Here is a 17,478-nt window from a genome sequence, read left to right as displayed (position 1 = left end):
TAAATATTTTTAAGTCACTTGATTGGTTGACTTTTGTTATCACCATTAGCAAGTACTGTTAAACAAATTTTTAAATAATTGGCTGTATACAATATTGTAGCACTTCTCAGAATAAGTACAATTAGTTGATTTCATTGAAATGCTATTTATTTTAATTATATAGTAAAATTGGCCTTTTTCATATACAGGTCTGTGAATTTTAATACATATACAGATTTATGTAAGCACCATTACAGTCATGATACAGAACAATTCCATCACTCCCCCAGATTCCCTCATTATCCCTTCACGATGACGCCTACCCGCTTCCGCTAATCCTGGCAGCCACTGATCTTGTCTCCATCATTGTAGTTTTGTCTTTTTGAGAATGACACATAAATGGAATTACAAAGTAGGTGACCTTTTGAGGTTGTCTTCTTGTACTCAAAATAATACCTTTGAGATTTATTCAAGTTTTGGGGTGTACTAATAGTTTGTTACTTTGTGTTTGATTGAATACCATTGTATGAGTAGCCTGCAGTTTGTTTATTGATTCACTGATTGAAGGACATTTGTGTTGTTTCCAGTTTTTGGTGATTATGAATAGGTGTACAGGTCTTTATGTGAAGTTTTCTTTTCTCTAGGAAATATTCTAGAGAAATGCTGTTTTTAAGATGATAAATCCCATGCTGATACTATGCCTAGAAGATTTAAAAAATTTTTTTCTTTGTTCATTCTTTTCTCAGACATTTATTGTAGGACTTTGACAGTCAAGAGTTTAATGTTCATGGTTTTGACTATTAACCAGCTGCAAAGTCCATGATGCAGCAGTTCATAATTTTTCAGGCAAAATTTTGAATAGCTAGTGAGTGCACATAGAACTGCCCAACACTTTTAATGTGGCTTGGTGGTTTTCTTCTTTTCACGGGGTACCCACTTATTTTTCTGAAGTGGATATATGTAGTGGCATTTGTACTTTGTAGGCTCAGAAGTCTTTAATTGTATCCATTTCAGATATCAAGAGTCTGCTTACTCTTGCTATTGTGCTTTGAAAGCAGTTATGCCAAAATAGTATCAGAGAAATGTGCATTACATGTTCTTTCTGAATTTTCCTGTCTTTGATTTTTTGATTATATAGTCATGCTATGCTGTAATGCTTATTCCATATTTTTTGTTAATCAAGGAAATCCTTCACAAATAATGCTTCAACAGCATTGCAATTGTGTACTGCTGAAATACAGGTTTTGCTTAGGAAAATCATTGGGAATATCTCTAACTTGTGATTTAGTAGGCTTGGAAAGTGTCATATAAAAAGTTGAACTTTTAAGCTGGGTATGGTGGCTGGTACCTGGAGGCCCAGTTACTTGGGAGGTGGAGGCAGGCAGAATTGCTTGAGGCAAAGAGTTTGAGATCAGCCTAGGTGAACAGAACAGATCTCCTCTTGGCTCTAAAAAGTAAAAATTGAGAAGTAAAGAAAATTAAAACAAAAGTTGAGCATCATAGCATGTGCCTGCAATCTCAGCTACTTGGGAAATTGAGATGAGAGGATCACTTGAGCCCACAAGTTAGAGGCTGCAGTGAGCTGTTATTGCACCACTGCTCTCCACCCTGGGTCACAGAGGAAGATCTTGACTAAAAAAAAAAAAAAAGTTTAAACAGTGAGTAATGCTTGTGTGTTGTTTTCACAGTATTATCTAAACATAGAAGGGTAAAAATCCAAGTATCAGCCACTGTTTTGCTCTATCACATTTAATATCTGTGCACCAACAATAGTTTGTAGGATTGTGGAATCATTAAACATAGATGCATATTATTCCAAGGCTTATTATGGTTGTTTGTCATCACTGACACTCCTTCAGTATTAAAAAAGTGCTACATTTTGATTGGATTATGATTATAATTTCTTCTATGATTGACAGATTCTGTAATACAAATGGTCATGTCTTCGAAAAAAACAAAAAACAAAAACAGGCACAGCTGGGCACGGTGGCTCACGCCTGTAATCCCAGCACTTTGGGAGGCTGAAGCGGGCAGGTCATGAGGTCAAGAGATTGAGACCATCCTGGCCAACATGGTGAAACCCTGTCTCTACTAAAAATGCAAAAATTAGCTGGGCGTGGTGGTGTGCACCTGTAATTGCAGCTACTCGAGAGGCTAAGGTAGGAGAATCACTTGAACCCAGGAGGCGGAGGTTGCAGTGAGCCGAGATCCTGCAGCTGCACTCCAGCCTGGTGACACAGCGAGACTCTGTCAAAAAAACAAACAAACAAAAAAACCCCACAAAAAAACAGGCACAAGTATTGATCATAATGTTCTGAGTTAGTATAATGCAGAGTATAAAACCATTATCCTTCCAGTGTGCTGTTGGCTTTACCTAAAGTTTTTATAAGGATTGTTAAAAAGTTTTTGAGAAAATATAGTTCATGGTGGAATGATCTCAAAGTGGATTGTATTAATCTAATTTTTAAAAGCTTTGCAGATGATGTGTGATTTAATATTTGCAAAGACATCATGTCTTTTTTATTCACCACTGTAGTTCAGTCTTGACCAGTCCTGGCATTTATAATAAGGAGAAGCCAAGGAAAAATAAGTTGCTACATTTGGAATTAATATTTGAGTAAAAGTAATAATTTTGCAGTCACTATTACAGTTACACACATATACACTAAATGACACTTCTGTGATTGGAACTTCTCTAAAATTGTCAGTGTCTTTATCAGTATGGTTGTTTTTCATTAGAAAGCATTAGAAAGAATAAAATGATGAAGAGTAACAGTGTTTATACCATAGACCCTTGAAATTAACTTAAAAGCAATCTTTCAAACTTGAAAGGTTTGAGGCTTGATTTGGGACACCCAGATGAAATACATTGTTGTCTGGAAATTAAGTATATTCTATGAGACTGGGGTGTGGAGTGACTACTAGTGAATACAGATTTGTTTTAGGGTGATGAAAATGTTCTGGAATTAGATAGTGGTGACTTTTGTGCCACCTTGTCAGTGTACTAAAAGCCACTGCATTGTACACTTTGAAAGGGAGAGTTTTATGTTACGTAAATTTGAAATTCATCAGTGTTGTGTGTATTACTACCTTTGCCTTTTTATTACGGACTAGTATTCCATTGATACATCATAGTTGGTTTATCCATTTACATGCTGATGGACAGTTGGGTTGTTCCTAATTTTTTAATATTATAAATTAAGCTGCTATGAACATTCATGTACAAGTCTTTGTAGGAACATATCCTTTCATTTCTCTTGGATAAATACCTAGGATTGGAATGTCTAGATCATATGGTAGGTATATGTTTAGCTTTTTAAAAAATTGCCAAGGTTATTTTTCCAAGTTGTTGTAATGTTTACATTCTTTTTTTTTTTTTTTCTTTTTGAGACAAAGTTTCGCTGTTGTTGCCCAGGCTAGAGCATAATGGGGCAATCTCGGCTCACTGCAACCTCCGCCTCCCGGGTTTAAGCAATTCTTCTGCCTCAGCCTCCCGAGTAGCTGGGATTACAGGCGCCCGCCACCATGCCCGTCTAATTTTTGTATATTTAGTAGAGATGGGGTTTCACCATGTTGACCAGGCTGGTCTTGAACTTCCGACCTCAGGTGATCCACCCTTCTCGGCCTCCCAAAGTGCTGGGATTACAGGTGTGAACCACCGTGCCCAGCCAATGTTTACATTCTTACCAGTAGTAGTTGAAAGTTCTACTTCCCCCTACAACCTTGCCAACACGTTACACTGTCTTAATTTTAGTCATTCTAATAGGTATGTCGTGAGTTTTCAAAAAAAGCTGTAATTAATAAAAGAGTTGAGTAAGGTTTCAGTATACTAGATACATATAGAAAAAATTAATTGTATTTCTGTATACTCTGTTAGCAACAAGCAATTGGAAATTGAAATTCAAAAATACCACTTATAACAGCATAAAAATATGACAGACTTAAGGATAAGTCTAACAAAAGATGTGCAAAACCTGTACACTGAAAACTACAAAATATTGTTGAGAACAAAGAAGACCTAAATCAATCAATCAGTCAATGTTGTTCATCAGTTGGAGGACTTAATATTGTTTATTAAGATGTACGTTCTTCCCAACTTGATCTATGAATTCAACAGAATTTCAGTTTAAATTCCAGGAGGCTTTTAGAAGTTGACAAGCTGATTTTAAAATTCATATAGAAATTCAGAGGATCTAGAATAGCTAGAATAACTTTTAAGAGAAAACAGAGTTGGAGGAATAACCCTACCTGATTTGAAGACTTATTACAAAGACTCTTTAAAGTAATCAAGACATAAAGATCAATGGAACAGAGATCCCAGAAATAGACCCACATATATATGAACAACTGATTTTTGACACATTTAGTAGAGAAAAAAATAGTCTTTTCAGCAGATGGTGCAGGAACAATTGGATCTCAATATGCAAAACAGTGAACTTGTATCCATACTTCATTTCATATAAAAATATTAACTCAGAATGAATTCGTGTCCTAAATGTAAAATCTAAAACTATAGAACTTGAAGTAGGAGACTCAGAAGATTTTTTTATTTTTATTTTTATTTTTTTATTTTCTTCTTAAATTTTTAATTTTACTTTAAGTTCCGGGATACATGTGCAGAACATGCAGGTTTGTTACATAGTTATACATGCGCCATGGTGGTTTGCTGCACCTATCAACCTGTCATCTAGGTGTTTTTGTTGTTGTTGTTTTTTGAGACGGAGTTTCGCTCTTGTTGCACAGGCTGGAGTGCAATGGCGCAATCTCTGCTCACCGCAACCTCCGCCTCCTGGGTTCAAGCGACTCTCTTGCCTCAGCCTCCTGAGTAGCCAGGATTACAGGCATTCACCACCACGCCTGGCTAATTTTGTATTTTTAGTAGAGACAGGGCTTCTCCATGTTGGTCAGGCTGATCTTGAACTCCTGACCTCAGGTGATCTGCCCACCTTGGCCTCCCAAAGTGCTGGGATTACAGGCGTGAGCCACTGCGCCTGGCCTAGGTTTTAAGCCTCACATGCATTAGTTATTTGTCCTAATGCTCTCTCTCCCCTGCCCCCTGCTCCCTGACAGTCCCTAGTGTGTGTTGTTCCCCTCTCTGTGTCCAAGTGTTCTCATTGTTCAACTCCCATTTATGAGTGAGAATATGCAGTGTTTGGTTTTCTATTCCTGTGCTAGTTTGCTGAGGATGAAGGCTTCCAGCTTTATCCATGTCCCTGCCAAGGACATGATCTCATTCTTTTTTATGGCTGCACAGTGTGCGTAGCACATTTTCTTTATCCAGTCTATCGTTGATGGACATTTGTGTTGGTTTCATGTCTTTGCTTTTGTAAATAGTGCTGCAGTAAACATACATGTGCATGTGTCTTTACAGTAGAATGGTTTATATTCCTTTGGGTATATCCCAGTAATGGGATTGCTGGGTCAAATGGTATTTCTGGTTCTAGACACTTGAGGAATCGCCACACTCTCTTCCACAACTGTTGAACTAATTTACATTCCCACCAACAGTGTAAAAGCATTCCTATTTCTCCACAGCCTCGCCAGCATCTATTGTTTCTTGACTTTTTAATAATTGCCATTCTGATTGGCGTGAGATGGTATCTCATTATGGTTTTGATTTGCATTTCTGTAATGATCAGTGATGTTGAGCTTTTTTAAATGTTTGTTGGCTGCATAAATGTTGTCTTTTGAGAAATGTCTATTCATATCCTTTGCCCATTTTGTGATTTTTTGTTTGTGTCCTTGTAAATTTGTGTAAGTTCCTTGTAGATGCTGGATATTAGACATTTGTCAGATGGGTAGATTGCAAAATTTTTCTCCCATCCTGTAGGTTTCCTGTTCAGTCTGATGATAGTTTCTTTTGCTGTGCAGAAGCTCTTTAGTTTAATTAGATACCATTTATCAATTTTTGTTTTTGTTGCAATTGCTTTTGGCATTTTCATCATGAAATCTTTGCCCATGCCCATGCCCTGAATGGTATTGTCTATGTTTTCGTTTAGTGTTTTTATAGTTTTGGGTTTTACATTTAAGTCTTTAATCTATCTTGAGTTAATTTTTGAATAAGGTATAAGGAAGGGGTCCAGTTTCAGTTTTCTGCATATGGCTAGCCAGTTTTCCCAGCACCATTTATTAAATAGGGAATCCTTTCCCCATTGCTTGTTTTTGTCCAATTTGTTGAAGATCAGCTGGTTGTACATCTGTAGTGTTATTTCTGAGGTCTCTGTTCTATTTCATTAGTTACATATCTCTTTTGGTACCAGGACCATGCTGTTTTGGTTACTGTAGCCTTGTAGTATAGTTTGAAGTCAGATCGCATGATGCCTCCAGTTTTGTTCCTTTTGCTTAGGATTGTCTTGGCTATATGAGCTCTTTTTTGGTTCCATATGAAATTTAACGTAGTTTTTTCTAACTCTGTGAAGAATGTCAATGGTAGTTTGATAGGAATAGCATTGAATCTATAAATTACTTTGGGTAGTATGGCCATTTTCACAGTATTGATTCTCCCTATCCATGAGCATGGAATGTTTTCTCATTAGTTTGTGTCTTCTCTTATTGCCTTGAGCCGTGGTTTGTAGTTCTCCTTGAAGAGGTTCTTCACTTCCCTTAGTAGCTGTATTCCTAGATATTTTATTCTCTTTGTAGCACTTGTGAGTGGGAGTTCATTCATGATTGGGTTCTCTGCTTGTCTGTTGTTGGTGTATAGGAATGCTTGTGATTTTTGCACATTGATTTTGTATCCTGAGACTTCACTGAAGTTGCTTATCAGTTTAAGGAGTTTTTGGGCTGAGACGATAGGGTTTTCTAAATATACAGTTATGTCATCTGCAAACAGACAATTTGACTTCCCCTCTTCCTATTTGAATACCGTTTATTTCTTTCTGTTGCCTGCTTGCCCTGGCCAGAACTTCCAATACTATGTTGAATAGGAGAGGTGAGAGAGGGCATCCTTGTCTTGTGCCAGTTTTCGAAGGGAATGCTTCCAGCTTTTGCCCATTTAGTATGATATTGGCTATGGGTTTGTCATAAATAGCTCTCATTATTTTGAGATATGTTCCATCAGTACCTAGTTTATTGAGAGTTTTTAATATGGAGGTATGTTGAATTTTATCAGAGCCCTTTTCTGTGTCTGTTGAGGTAATCTTATGTTTTTTGTCATTGGTTCCGTTTATATGATGGATTATGTTTATTGATTTGTATATGTTGAACCAGCCCTGCATCCCGTGGATGAAGCCGAGTTGATCGTGGTGGATAAGCTTTTTAATGTGCTGCTGGATTCGGTTTGCCAGTATTTTATTGAGGATTTTCACATCGATGTTCATCAGGGATATTGGCCTGAAGTTTTCTTTTTTTGTTGTGTCTGCCAGGTTTTGGCTATCAGGATGATGCTGACCTCATAAAATGAGTTAGGGAGGAGTCCCTCCTTTTCAGTTGTTTGGAATAGCATCAGAAGGAGTGGTACCAGCTCCTCTTTGTACCTCTGGTAGAATTCGGCTGTGAATCCGTCTGGTCCTGGGCTTTTTTGGCTGATAGGCTATTAATTAGTGCCTCAATTTCGGGACTTGTTATTAGTCTATTCAGAGATTTGACTTCTTCCTGGCTTAGTCTTGGGAGTGTGTATGTGTCCAAGTATTTTTCCATTTCTTCTAGATTTTCTAGTTTATTTGCGTAGAGGTTTTTATAGTATTCTCTTGGTGGTAGTTTGTATTTCTTTGGGGTCAGTGGTGATATCCCCTTTATCATTTTTTATTGTGTCTACTTGATTCTTCTCTCTTTTCTTCTTTATTATTCTAGCTAATGCTCTATTTTGTTAATTTTTTCAAAAAACCAGCTCCTGGATTCATTAATTTTTTGAAGGATTTTTCGTGTCTGTGTCTCCTTCAGTTCTGCTCTGATCTTAGTCATTTCTTGTCTTCTGCTAGCTTTTGGGTTTGTTTGCTTTTGCTTCTCTAGTTCTTTTAATTGTGATGTTAAGATGTCAATTTTAGATCTTTCCCACTTTCTCCTGTGGGCATTTAGTGCTATAAATTTCCCTCTAAACACTGCTTTAAATGTGTCCCAGAGATTCTGGTATGTTGTCTCTTTGTTCTAATTGGTTTCAAAGAACTTCTTGATTTCTTCCTTTAATTTTGTCATTTACCCAGGAGTCATTTAGGAGCGGTTGTTCAATTTCCATGTAGTTGTTTGGTTTTGAGTGAGTTTCTTAATCCCGAGTTCTAATTTGATTGCATTGTGGACTGTTTGTTATGATTTCCATTCTTTTGCATTTGCTGAGGAGTGTTTATTTCCAATTATGTGGTTGATTTTAGAATAATTGCCTTGTGGCACTGAGAAGATGTATATTCTGTTGATTTGGAGTGGAGAGTTCTGTAGATGTCTGTTAGGTCCACTTGATCCAGAGTGAGTTCAAGTCCTGAATATCCTCGTTAATTTTCTGTCCCGTTGATCTGTCTAATGTTGACAGTGGGGTGTTAAATTCTCCCGCTATTACTGTGTGGGAGTCTGAGTCTCTTTGTAGGTCTCTAAGAACTTGTTTTATGAATCTTGGTGCTCCTCTCTTGTATGTATATATATTTAGGATAGTTAGCTTTTCTTGTTGAATTGATCCGTTTACCATTATATAATGCCCTTCTTTGTCTTTTTTGATCTTTGTTCGTTTAAAGTCTCTTTTATCAGAGACTAGGATTGTAACCCCTGCTTTTTTTTGTTTCCCATTTTCTTGGTAAATTTTCATCTATCCTCTTATTTTGAGCCTATGTGTATCTTTGCACGTGAGATGGGTCTCCTGAATATAGCCCATCAATGGATCTTGACTCTTTATTCAATTTGCCAGTCTGTACCTTTTTAATTGGGACATTTAGCCCATTTACATTTAAGGTTAAAATTGTTATGTGTGAATTTGATCCTGTCATCATGATGCTAACTCATTATTTTGCACACTAGTTGATGCAGTTTCTTCATAGTGTCATTGGTGTTTTCATTTTGGCATGCTTTTGCAGTGGCTGGTACTGGTTTTTCCTTTCCATATTTAGTGCTTCCTTCAGTAGCTCTTGCAAAGCAGGCCTGGTGGTGATGAAATCCCTTAGCATTTGCTTGTCTAGAAAGGATTTCCTTTCTTATTTCTGCTTTGTTCATGAAGCTTAGTTTGGCTGGATATGAAATTCTGGGTTGAAAATTCTTCTCTTTAAGAATGCTGAGGCCAGACGCGGTGACTCATGCCTGTAATCCCAGCACTTTGGGACGCCGAGGTGGGCGGATCTTGAGGTCAGGAGTTCGAGACCAGCCTGACCAACATAGTGAAACCCCTTCTCTACTGAAAAATAGAAAAATTAGCCAGGCGTGGTGGTGTGTGCCTGTAATCCCAGCTACTCAGGAGGTTGAGGCAGGAGAATCACTTGAACCTGGGAGGCGGAGGTTGTGGTGAGCCAAGATTGTGCCACTGCACTGCCTGCAGCCTGGGCGACAGAGTGAGACTCCATCTCAAAAAAGAAAAAAAAAAAAAAAGGAATGTTGAATATTGGCCCCCACTCTCTTCTGGCTTGTAGAGTTTCTGCTGAGAGATCCACTGTTAGTCTGATGGGCTTCCCTTTTCTAGGTGACCTGACCTTTTTCTCTGGCTGCTCTTAACATTTTTTCCTTCAATTCAACCCTGAAGAATCTGATGATTATATGTCTTGGGGTTGATCTTCTCATGCAATATCTTAGTGGTGTTCTCTGTATTTCCTGAATTTGAATGTTGGCCTGTCTTGCTAGGTTGGGGAAGTTCTCCTGGATAATATCCTGAAGAGTCTTTTCCAACTTGATTCCATTCACCCCATCTCTTTCAGGTACTCCAGTCAATCATAGGTTCTTTATTTTTACATAGTCCCATATTTCTCTGAGATTTTGTTCATTTTTTTTTTCATTCTTTTTTCTCTAATCTTGTCTGTATGCCTTATTTCAGCAAGGTGATCTTCAGACTCTGATATCCTTTCTTCCACTTGATCTATTCGGCTATTGATACTTGTGTATGCTTCACTAAGTTTTTTAGCTGCATCAGGTCATTAATGTTCCCCTCTAAACTGGTTATTCTAGTTAGCAGCTCCTGTAACCTTTTATCAAGGTTCTTAGCTTCTTTGCATTGGGTTAGAACATGCTTCTTTAGCTCAGCAGAGTTTGTAATTACCCACCTTCTGAAGCCTACTTCTGTCAATTAGTTCATCTCATCCTCCGTCCAGTTCTGCGCCCTTGCTGGAGAGCTGTTGCGATCATTTGGAGAAGAGGCAGTCTGGTTATTGGAATTTTCAGCATTTTTTCACTGGTTTTTCCTCATCTTTGTGTATTTATCACCTTTGATCTTTGAGGCTGATGACCTTTGGATGGGGTTTTTGTGTGGAGGTCTTTCTGTTGTTGTTGCTTTCTGTTAGTTTTTCTTCCAACAGGCCCCTCTTCTGCAGGTCTGCTGCAGTTTGCTGGGGGTCCACTGCAGACCCTGTTCGCCTGGGTATCACCAGTGGAGGCTGCAGAACAGAAAAGATTGCTGCCTGCTCCTTCCTCTGGAAGCTTCGTCCCAGAGGGTCACTGGCCTGATGCCAGCTGGAGCTCTCCTGTATGAGGTGTCTGTCAACTCCTGTTGGGAGGTCTCTCCCAGAAACATAGAAGATTTCTGTGACTTTGAATTAGACAGTGATTCTTAGATGTTACCCAAAGCACAATTCACAAGAGAATAAAGTTGATAAATTAGATTTCATCAAAATTTAAGACGTTCTTCAAATGATACTGTCACGAGAATAAAAAGACAAACTGTGGACAAGGAGAAAATATTTGCAAAGTATATTTGATAGAGGACTTGCATCCAGACATATCAAAAGACTCAAAACTTAATAGGAACTCCAACAACCCACTTAAAAAATAGGCAAAAGAGTTGAACAGACACTTCACCCAAGATGATGACAGATATGCGTCTGTAAACATGCTCAACATTGTTAGGCATTAGGGAAATGAAAATGAAAAGTATACTATTATCTTATTGTCAGAGAATAATTATTTTAGTACAGACATATTTATTGTACTTTTTAATGCAGGTTATTATGTAATAGTTTAAAAAATAAAACTACAAAGTGTAGATTGAATGATTAAGTTATATCACATAGACTCATGGTTTTTCTTTAAGAAGAGTCTTGGGACTAGATGAAAATTTAGATAGGCATTACTACAAAGTGGTGATGTTATTTAAGCATGAGTAAGATAATGTACTTACTACATTCATGGCTGCCAAGAGACAGTATTTACCTGGGTAAATTTGTCATAATCCAGGATCTGTTCTCTTTCTTATTTTTTCTGGCTTAGAAACTTTATTTTGCTACACTGAGAATTGATTTAATAATTGTTTATAGATATTTTATTGCCTGACTTGTTGTAAAGAGGGCATTAATTTGACTAACAGTAAATCAAAAGATAATGAAAAAGAGACTAGCAACAAGAGTAAAAGAAGGATGATTTGTAGGGAGTTTCTTTGACAGCCCAGCTTTTACATTAAAGTCCTCAATTGAGGCAGTAAGGATTCATCATTCTCCTCTCCACCTCCCATTGATGGATACTCTGCTTTTGAGGGGAAATGGAATATGGGATTCACAGGAGGATGAGGATGACTGTATCTCTTACACACCCTAATGACAACTCATCCTTCTGAAATTTTCCCAATTCTGTGTATTAATACATTTAGTCTCTCGAATGTTAGAATGATTCTCTACTAATCCCACTTGTGAAAACAGAATTGTTAGTATATTTACGGTTCAAATGTATAGGTTACTGTGATAAACTTTGTATCTTTTTTTAATGTTGATTCTTTACTGAATCAATCTCTTCATTTTATGAAGTCTACTTATATATCTAGCAAGATTTTTAGTTTCCATCAATAATATATCTGTATCCCGCATATCGAGTCTCATGATAACATTAATTCTAGGTAGCTATTTAGTATTATCTAATCTATTTTTGGCTTATCCTACAAATAGAGATTGAAGGAGGAAAAATTTCCCATGAAAAAGTAACCAGACCATACCTTCATGAATACCTTTAGTCTGTTTATGAAAATCATGATTTATAATTTGTTTAATTTATTTATCAAACAATTAGGTTTCAATATACATAAACCCTGTAGCTTGTTAGAATCTCCTACAAAGTGAGTAAAATGCAGTTTCTGTTTTTGAGAAATGTAAGATCTGTCCTTATCTATAAACTCAGCATAAAACTGATAATGACAACAACAATATATTGATGATGATGATGATGATGATGATGATGATGATGATATCCATGGGGTAAACCAGACTCTGCCTAGTCTTCCTATTTTGGCTCATCTGCACTTTCCATGAAGTAACAATAACTAAACTTTCAACATTCTTTTATCATAAAACTTGGAAAAATTCATTTACTTATTCAGCCATTGTTTATTGAATATCTACTGTGTGTGCTATGTGCTATTCCAGACACTGAAAATACAAGACACTGAACAAAACAGAAACCCCCTACCCTTTGTAGAATTTATATTCCAGTGGGTCCTAAGGACACCCATCTGGTGTATCTATAAAAATCTGATTCTAAAGCCTGAGCTCTTAAACCACCAATGCTATACTCTTTTCTTAAACTCTGTGGCAGAATTTAATTGCTTCATAAAAGGGATTGCTGCTATTGGTAGGTCTCCCAGTGTCCTTTAAAAAAAAAATCACATTTTTATTGTACTTTCTAAGAATACCTTATACAAAATAGGTTTCAATGTATATTATAATTCAGTGAAAATGAGAAAATGACTTCTGGTTGAGCTATAACCTCATAATAAACCAAAATATAAAATGTGTGTGTGTGTGTGTGTGTGTGTGTATGTGTGTGTCTGTGTAAAATAGGCCATGTTTATATAGAAAATGTATTTTATGTTATGATTGTGGGTTGACTGTTGTTAGTAACTTAATATTCTATTTTAAAGCTTTATTGCATTATTGAAGAATCATTTTTTAAAAGTATAATCAAGCAATTGGATATGATAGAAAATATTTTCTCTACTAATTTTAATTGCTTATGGTCTATTTTCTGAGTTTTACAGTTTTATTGCTTAGCTGCAGTATATTAACACCATGTGTCATGAGAGAATATTCTTTTTTTAATTTAATTTTTTTATTATTATACTTTAAGTTTTAGGGTATATGTGCACAATGTGCAGGTTTGTTACATATGTATACATGTGCCATGTTGGTGTGCTACACCCATTAACTCGTCATTTAGCATTAGGTGTATCTCCTAATGCTTTCCCTCCCCCCTCCCCCCACCCCACAACAGTCCCCGGAGTGTGATGTTCCCCTTCCTGTGTCCATGTGTTCTCATTGTTCAATTCCCACCTATGAGTGAGAAGATGCGGCATTTGGTTTTTTGTCCTTAACAATAGTTTGCTGAGAATGATGGTTTCCAGTTTCATCCATGTCCCTACAAAGGACATGAACTCTTCATTTTTTATGGCTGCATAGTATTCCATGGTGTATATGTGCCACATTTTCCTAATCCATTCTATCGCTGTTGGACATTTGGGTTGGTTCCAAGTCTTTGCTATTGTGAATAGTGCCGCAATAAACATCCGTGTGCATGTGTCTTTATAGCAGCATGATTTATAATCCTTTGGGTATATACCCAGTAATGAGATGGCTGGGTCAAATGGTATTTCTACTTCTAGATCCCTGAGGAATCGCCACACTGACTTCCACAATTGTTGAACTAGTTTACAGTCCCACCAACAGTGTAAAAGTGTTCCTGTTACTCCACATCCTCTCCAGCACCTGTTGTTTCCTGACTTTTTAATGATCGCCATTCTAACTGGTGTGAGATGGTATCTCATTGTGGTTTTGATTTGCATTTCTCTGATGGCCAGTGATGATGAGCATTTTTTCATGTGTTTTTTGGCTGCATAAATGTCTTCCTTTGAGAAGTGTCTGTTCATATCCTTTGCCCACTTTTTGATGGGGTTGTTTGTTTTTTTCTTGTAAACTTGTTTGAGTTCATTGTAGCTTCTGGATATTAGCCCTTTGCCAGATGAGTAGGTTGCAAAAGTTTTCTCCCATTCTGTAGGTTGCCTGTTCACTCTGATGGTAGTTTCTTTTGCTGTGCAGAAGCTCTTCAGTTTAATTAGATTCCATTTGTGAATTTTGGCTTTTGTTGCCATTGCTTTTTGTGTTTTAGACATGAAGTCCTTGCCCATGCCTATGTCCTGAATGGTATTGCCTAGGTTTTCTTCTAGGGTTTTTATGGTTTTAGGTCTAACATTTAAGTCTTTAATCCATCTTGAATTGATTTTTGTATAAGGTGTAAGGAAGGGATCCAGTTTCAGCTTTCTGCATATGGCTAGCCAGTTTTCCCAGCACCATTTATTAAATAGGGAATCCTTTCCCCATTGCTTGTTTTTTGTCAGGTTTGTCAAAGATCAGATGGTTGTAGATATGTGGCATTATTTCTGAGGGCTCTGTTCTGTTCCATTGATCTATACCTCTGTTTTGGTACCAGTACCATGCTGTTTTGGTTACTGTACCCTTGTAGTATAGTTTGAAGTCAGGTAGCGTGATGCCTCCAGCTTTGTTCTTTTGGCTTAGGATTGACTTGGCTATGCGGGCTCTTTTTTGGTTCCATATGAACTTTAAAGTAGTTTTTTCCAATTCTGTGAAGAAAGTCGTTGGTAGCTTGATGGGGATGGCATTGAATCTATAAATTACCTTGGGCAGTATGGCCATTTTCACGATATTAATTCTTCCTACCCATGAGCATGGAATGTTCTTCCATTTGTTTGTATCCTCTTTTATTTCCTTGAGCAGTGTGTTTGTAGTTCTCCTTGAAGAGGTCCTTCACATCCTTTGTAAATTGGATTCCTAGGTATTTTATTCTCTTTGAAGCAATTGTGAATGGGAGTTCACTTACGATTTGGCTCTCTGTTTGTCTGTTATTGGTGTATAAGAATGCTTGTGATTTTTGTACATTGATTTTGTATCCTGAGACTTTGCTGAAGTTGCTTATCAGCTTAAGGAGATTTTGGGCTGAGACAATGGGGTTTTCTAGATATACAATCATGTCATCTGCAAACAGGGACAATTTGACTTCCTCTTTTCCAAATTGAATACCCTTTATTTCCTTCTCCTGCCTAATTGCCCTGGCAAGAACTTCCAACACTCTGTTGAATAGAAGTGGTGAGAGAGGGCATCCCTGTCTTGTGCCAGTTTTCAAAGGGAATGCTTCCAGTTTTTGTCCATTCAGTATGATATTGGCTGTGGGTTTGTCATAGATAGCTCTTATTATTTTGAGATATGTCCCATCAATACCTAATTTATTGAGAGTTTTTGTCATGAAACATTGTTGAATTTTGTCAAAGGCCTTTTGTGCATCTATTGAGATAATCATGTGGTTTTTGTCTTTGGTTCTGTTTATATGTTGGATTACGTTTATTGATTTGCATATGTTGAACCAGCCTTGCATCCCAGGGATGAAGCCCACTTGATCATGGTGGATAAGCTTTTTGATGTGCTGCTGGATTCGGTTTGCCAGTATTTTATTGAGGATTTTTGCATCAATGTCCATCAAGGATATTGGTCTAAAATTCTCTTTTTTGGTTGTGTTTCTGCCCGGCTTTGGTATCAGGATGATGCTAGCCTTATAAAATGAGTTAGGGAGGATTCCCTCTTTTTCTATTGATTGGAATAGTTTCAGAAGGAGTGGTACCAGCTCCTCCTTTTACCTCTGGTAGAATTCGGCTGTGAATCCATCTGGTCCTGGACTCTTTTTGGTTGGTAAGCTATTGATTATTGCCACAATTTCAGAGCCTGTTATTGGTCTATTCAGAGATTCAACTTCTTCCTGTTTTAGTCTTGGGAGGGTGTATGTGTTGAGGAATTTATCCATTTCTTCTAGATTTTCTAGTTTATTTGCATAGAGCTGTTTGTAGTATTCTCTGATGGTAGTTTGTATTTCTGTGGGATTGGTGGTGATCTCTCCTTTATCATTTTTTATTGCATCTATTTGATTCTTCTCTCTTTTCTTCTTTATTAGTCTTGCTAAGTGGTCTATCAATTTTGTTGATCTTTTCAAAAAACCAGCTCCTGGATTCATTAATTTTTTGAAGGGTTTTTTGTGTCTCTATTTCCTTCAGTTCTGCTCTGATTTTAGTTATTTCTTGCCTTCTGCTAGCTTTTGAATGTGTTTGCTCTTGCTTTTCTAGTTCTTTTAATTGTGATGTCAGGGTGTCAATTTTGGATCTTTCCTGCTTTCTCTTGTGGGCATTTAGTGCTATAAATTTCCCTCTACACACTGCTTTAAATGTGTCCCAGAGATTCTGGTATGTTGTGTCTTTGTTCTTGTTGGTTTCAAAGAACATCTTTATTTCTGCCTTCATTTCGTTATGTACCCAGTAGTCATTCAGGAGCAGGTTGTTCAGTTTCCATGTAGTTGAGCCGTTTTGAGTGAGTTTCTTAATCCTGAGTTCTAATTCGATTTCACTGTGATCTGAGAGACAGTTTGTTATAATTTCTGTTCTTTTACATTTGCTGAAGAGTGCTTTACTTCCAACGGTATGGTCAATTTTGGAATAGGTGTGGTGTGGTGCTGAGAAAAATGTATATTCTGTTGATTTGGGGTGGAGAGTTCTGTAGATGTCTATTATGTCTGCTTGGTGCAGAGCTGAGTTCAATTCCTGGGTATCCTTGTTAACTTTCTGTCTCGTTGATCTGTCTACTGTTGACAGTGGGGTGTTAAAGTCTCCCATTATTATTGTGTGGGAGTCTAAGTCTCTTTGTAGATCACTAAGGACTTGCTTTATGAATCTGGGTGCTCCTGTATTGGGTGCATATATATTTAGGATAGTTAGCTCTTCTTGTTGAATTGATCCCTTTACCATTATGTAATGGCCTTCTTTGTCTCTTTTGATCTTTGTTGGTTTAAAGTCTGTTTTATCAGAGACTAGGATTGCAACCCCTGCCTTTTTTTGTTTTCCATTTGCTTAGTAGATCTTCCTCCATCCCTTTATTTTGAGCCTATGTGTGTCTCTGCACATGAGATGTGTTTCCTGAATACAGCACACTGAAGGGTCTTGACTATCCAATTTGCCCGTCTGTATCTTTTAATTGGATCATTTAGCCCATTTACATTTAAGGTTAATATTGTTATGTGTGAATTTGATCCTGTCATTATGATGTTAGCTGGCTATTTTGTTCGTTAGTTGATGCAGTTTCTTCCTAGCCTTGATGGTCTTTACATTTTGGCATGTTTTTGCAGGGCTGGTACCAGTTGTTCCTTTCCATGTTTAGTGCTTCCTTCAGGAGCTCTTTTAGGGCAGGCCTGGTGGTGACAAAATCTCTCAGCATTTGCTTGTCTGTAAAGTATTTTATTTCTCCTTCACTTATGAAGCTTAGTTTGGCTGGATATGAAATTCTGGGTTGAAAATTCTTTTCTTTAAGAATGTTGAATATTGGCCCCCACTCTCTTCTGGCTTGTAGGGTT

The 17,478-nt window shown here is 37.3% G+C and overlaps 1 protein-coding gene across 2 annotated transcripts in view; it reads left to right on the top strand.

Annotated features, from left to right (window-relative positions):
• COG5 (component of oligomeric golgi complex 5) overlaps positions 1 to 17,478 on the top strand; it is a 377,278-nt gene that overhangs the window by 36,751 nt on the left and 323,049 nt on the right. The gene's annotated exons all lie outside the window — the stretch shown is intronic.

This window comes from Pongo abelii, chromosome 6 (genome assembly GCF_028885655.2).
Source record: "Pongo abelii isolate AG06213 chromosome 6, NHGRI_mPonAbe1-v2.0_pri, whole genome shotgun sequence".
In the NCBI taxonomy this organism is placed as follows: domain Eukaryota; kingdom Metazoa; phylum Chordata; class Mammalia; order Primates; family Hominidae; genus Pongo; species Pongo abelii.
Note: the sequence above shows the minus strand (reverse complement) of the source record. Positions and strands in the feature narration are given on the sequence as shown.